The sequence below is a fragment of the Capsicum annuum genome, chromosome 5, assembly GCF_002878395.1.
Source record: "Capsicum annuum cultivar UCD-10X-F1 chromosome 5, UCD10Xv1.1, whole genome shotgun sequence".
Classification (NCBI taxonomy): domain Eukaryota; kingdom Viridiplantae; phylum Streptophyta; class Magnoliopsida; order Solanales; family Solanaceae; genus Capsicum; species Capsicum annuum.
Window position 1 is genome coordinate 137,390,901 of NC_061115.1, and position 5,556 is coordinate 137,396,456.

The following is a 5,556-nucleotide window of genomic DNA, read 5'->3' on the forward strand; positions in this document are numbered from 1 at the left end:
ATCTGGGAATTCGCATGCTATTTAAATTGATTCAAGAGTAGAGTTTTCTGAACTAGAGTCCTGGACTCAAACTAGATGGTAGACACATCTCTTAGATATCATTTTCCTTGCCCGAAGGTAAGAAACAAGTTGAACCCTAAGTGCTGAAGTGCTACCCCTCCACTCTAGGATGGGTTCATTTAGAAACTGGAATTTGATAATTATATTTATTTAGTCGACTGATGCATAATAGGAATAAAGCCAATCTATGCCAAGAATGATATCAAAATCAGTCATCTCTAATTCGACTATGTCTGCTGAAGTGACTTTCTGAGACACCATAATCAGACAGTTCTTGTATACCCATTAGGCTATGATAGATTTACCCACTAGGGTAGAGACTGAGAAAGGCTCTACTAGGATTTCAGGATTGACTCTGAAATTGACAGCTATATAAGGAGTAATAATGGACAAGGAATCTCCTAGATCTAGCAAAGACTAAACATGAAAATGATAAAATTGTAACGTACCAGTGACCACAGCAGGAGAACTCTTCTGATCCTGTCAAGACTGAAGACCATAGAGTGTGTTTGGGTGTTACCCACTGCTGGCACTAGAAGCAGCACCCTGTGATTTAGGCGACTAGACTAAGATGGAGGATAATTATACTAACCCTGAGAACCTGACTGGGGACAATATCTGAATCGTAGCCTATCTTGGCATACCCTAATCATACATTGTTGCCTGCTCTATAGATACCCTCGTGGTTTCTACCACATATCCGATAAAGGGGATTAGTTCGGGCACTGCTAACACTACCCTGGGGTTTAGGGCCTGATGCCCTATCTCTGTTGCCATATCTGAATTTTGTCACAGGAGCACTAGCTAATGACGAAGTTAAAACTGAGAACAATTCCCACCCTGCGACTTAGGCTGAGTGAAGTTGAAACTACCTATTCTTAATTTTTTCTCACCCTCTCATTCTTTTTATTCTTAGCCTCCTCTATCTGCTGAGCTTAGACCATGAGCTTGGATATGTCCATCTTATTAATAAGCATTTAGGTCCTACACTCCTTGGCCATGCTGCTAGACACCCCTTGCACAAACTTACTCATTCAAGGCCTGTTATCTGCCACCACATGAGGAGCATATCTATCTAATTGAGTAAACTCAAGAGAATACTCTTTCACTAGCATATTGTACTAATTTAGATTGATAAATTCTAGAACCTTCACTTACCTCAAATCTAGTGGGAAGAACCTATCTAGAAAAGTAGTGGAAAACTCATCCCACTCTATGGACATTGCATTTGCGGCCCTTTCTATTTTCCACTATTTAAACCATGAGTGTGCCACATTCTGAAACTAATATGTGGCTAACTCAGCACACTTAACAGTGGTCACCCCCATAATATAAGTAACCTTTTGCACTTGATCAAGAAATTTCTGAGGGTCCTCATCTGACTTAGTCCCGGTAAACAATAGATAATTCATTCAGGTGATGTCCCGAATCCTTGAAGCGATAGTATTGGCTGCTGGGTTAGATGCAATGGCAGCTGGGAGTTTATTCTAGGTTGCCATAGAATGAGCCAGGGTGGTGAATGTTTCTCTGAACTCAGCATAGGAAACGTGTTCGTCCAATGAATCTAGCTGGATGGGCTTGGGTTCTCGCTGGTCTTCTATTCCTCTTTTCTTAGTCCTCTTTGGAGAAATATTTCTATAAATGAAAGAGAAAGGATTAGATTGAGTGTTTAACTAGAGATCATGCTCACTCGCACGACAGGAATACTAAAAGAAGGGAAACTTTTCCTAATATATCTCATAGCCTCCTTGTCCATTAGTGTGGAACACAATACACACATGCACAAGACTCTTCTAGATGTAACTTTTAGAATACCTTGGACTTTATTGAACCTTAGGCTCTGATACCAAGTTTGTAATGCCTCGAGTCTGTACCCCAGATGTTACACAATGCTCATAATCTCAAAGGACCACAAGTTAACCCATGACTAGTACCTACTGTAATAATTGAATGACAATAATACTGAAATATGCAAAAATTAGGAGAAAAACATGCCATAAGGTTCAATGCTGTAAATAATAATGGATATGGTATCATAATACCAAAAACTGAAAATTAATACTGAAAAAATAACAACTGTCTGAAAATACTCTAGTTTGAAAAGCCTCTAACTGTCTAAACTATGAAGTTGATGGTATAAGTCCCAAACTAGCTCTGACTACTGAAAATAATTTGAAATGCTAAAATAAATAATCACATCCTCAAACTATGAGGACTCACCACTAACTCTATATGCTGAGAATCTTAACTACTAAGGGTGCTCAGGAGCCTGTGTCTGAACCTATGATAAAAGACTTCATAGCACAAAATAAAGGTATGCGTCAGTACTTTGAATCTACTGGTATACTCAGTGAGGCAGGCTAAAATGCATGGGTTCATATGTAAGAACAATACTAACTAAAATATCATGAGTATGACTGAATGAGAGTACATACATAAATATGAAAATTGTACTGAGATCGTAATAACACTGACTACTAAATCAGAATACTGATTAACTGATAGCTGAGTATAATAATACTAAATTAGTGGTAACTGAATGACTGTATCTGAAAGTATTGATTTTGTGAATCCATACTAAATTCTGTACTGAGCTGAGTGACTGTGTCTGACAGTCCTGAAACTGCGGAACTAAACTGAGTTCCATGCTGAGATTGCATTTGAAACTAAGACTGTGGAAAGTAATCATCTAACCGACATGCCTTTTTTCTAATTGATTTGGGGTCCAACCTATAACCCTAGTTAGAAGGGTATCAATACCGTGCCACGAGTAAGGACAAGTGCTAAGTCACCCCCATCTGGCAAGTACTCTGAACGAGAATGGAGGTATCCTCAACTGGCAGGTAGATCACCTCATCAATCCTCAACTTGCAGGTTGATGTCTCAACCTATGCTGGCTACGTAGTTCTGGAATGTAAGGACTACTTTTAAGGATTTAACCCTCTATTGGCACTTGAGTCCCCATCCTTGGGTTCACTCTATGCTTAATCCTACTCCAACCTGAATAGACACTGGACTGAATTCTAAATTGTACTAGGCTAGACTGAACTATTACTAATCGTACTATATAACTGAACTAATTTTATTGAACTGAGCTGGACTGAGTCTGAGTTCATTGAGTTTTCCTATGTTTGGTAACTAACTGAATTCTACTGATCGAGAAATGACTAATTTTACTCTGTAGTTGACCATGGCTCTAGACAAGCAGATAAATTATTGGGTATTAAATACCCTTAGGAATCGATAATATAAGCTTAAAAGACATGGTAGAATCTTGAGACATGTTAACTAACTACTCAGTCATCATTCATTCATTTGGGCATTTAAGCAAATACTTACATACATGCTAACATGATGTAATTTCCCTATTCAACTCACATGGACATTTAATAAACACTTGTGGGGCACAATATGTGCACATAATACTAAAACAACATGTAGGCATCATGATTCAATTCCAATTTCACAATTCCAAGAGTTTAAGCATGAATTCACATGATAATGCACATATATCAATTAAGTCTACATGAATCTTGTAATAAATGATGAATACATTTTAATTCAAATCATGGAAATCATAAAATCACTCTACATAAACTTTAAAAGAGTTTCTTGGACTCCAAGGGTGGAAGGAACCCTTTGATGAACACTTTACATACCTTAGTTGGTGAATTCTGGAAAATTAATGGTGCAATTTTGAGCCTTGAATTTGAATTTAATTCACATAGGGTTTTTGTTCTTGAGCAATTTGGTAAAGAATGAATATAACTTGCTAAAAGAGGGCTACATTTTATAATATAGGGGTTGAGGGGCGTGGGAAAAAGTCTTAATTAACCCTGAGGACGCAACCTTTTAATGACTGTAAACTGAACCATCGATGCACAAGTCGATGCGCCATATCATTGGAATCAATGCAATAGCCAACGCACCGCGTTGAGTCTGCATCGATTCACTGGAATTGGATGCCGAAAGCTAAGAAAAACATTTATCAATAAGATTGTCGACATGATGCATCAAGATCGCGTTGATTAACTGGTTTAGGATTCCAAAGGTGCTTCAAACGAAGTCCGTCAAATCTAAAACTTGTCTGGGAATATCTATTGACATTTCTAATCATGAATTAACTCAAAAATCAACATTTAATGGACGTAAAGGTCGCAAAATAAGATTACCAACTTTCGAAGGCTAAAATAACACTAAGTCTGAATACTTAGCTAGAATTTTCTAAGTCTGGGACCTATTAACAAGCTTAAAGAACTGAATTAAGATAAGAATTTTATGGGGTCTTACATTTTTTTACACCTCTTTCTTCATACTCATTTTATCCTATGCACCCCTATAATAGCCACCTTCAACTTAGGTGATTTTCCTAAGTTGAGGTGCACAGTGTCTAAGGAGGAATAAGGCCAATACATGTTTATTATAGAAACGGGAAGGTGAATTTGTTGTAAGTACAAAATTTGGGTCAATTTAAGGCTCAAATATTTGGATCAAAGGGATTCATAATTTATTTGGTTGGGCATTTAGGCTCAAGTGGACTTATAATAAAAATTGCCTATGATCATTTCCTACTCATCAAGTTCTAGTTTCCAATACACTGGGAACTCAGGAATACCTCACACATACTCGCACAAGGTTACACTACTAGGTACTACTTATCTAGTTATGCAATTGCTTTCCCTGGTTGTTCTATTCCTAATACTATTGCCATTATCATAATTACAAACTGTCTCACACACATAATAATATCATACAATTAACACAAAAATTTAGGAAGGGTATCAAATTGTTAGCACAAAATTATTTATTTTTATATCAGATCATTTCTAGAATAACATTTATGTATGAGAAGATGCTAACATATTTGAGGCTTTTAACGAGGAATAATTGTGAAGTCTTAAGCAAATTTTGTTGTTTTTTATTATTTTTAGTGTTTTCATGTAGATACAAGTGATCGGGGAGGAAACAAAAAAAAAGGAATAAATCAACTGAAATCTGGTGTAAATAAGCTAAAGTGTGGCTAATGCTATTTCTGATACGCCGTCAAACATGGTTCAGGCTGTTAAAGTTTCCGTCAAGCTTAGACAGAACCTGAGGAGTTGAGATGAAATGTGATATTATTTTAGAAGCACCGTCAAATCTGTGAGGAGGCATCAAAATTACCGTCAACCTGAAGAAGATCATTCTGAGTTCCAGTGAAGATGTGATGACATTTTTAATGAACCATAACATATTTGACACGCCATCAGAATTACCTTCAGAAGAATCAGAAGATAACAACTTACTGGAATCTTTGATGATATCTTGCACACGTCGTCAGACGTTTGACACGTCGTCAAGTTCATTGTCGTCTAATCCGAAGAGAAAACTAAAACCTTAAGTTTTGTTTCCTTGTTTAGAATTAACTATTTAAAGACTTGTTTTAGGGGTTTTATTGATTATCTATCAGGAATTAACCTAGGAAAGAGAGGTATATAACATTGTTCTCTTACATCA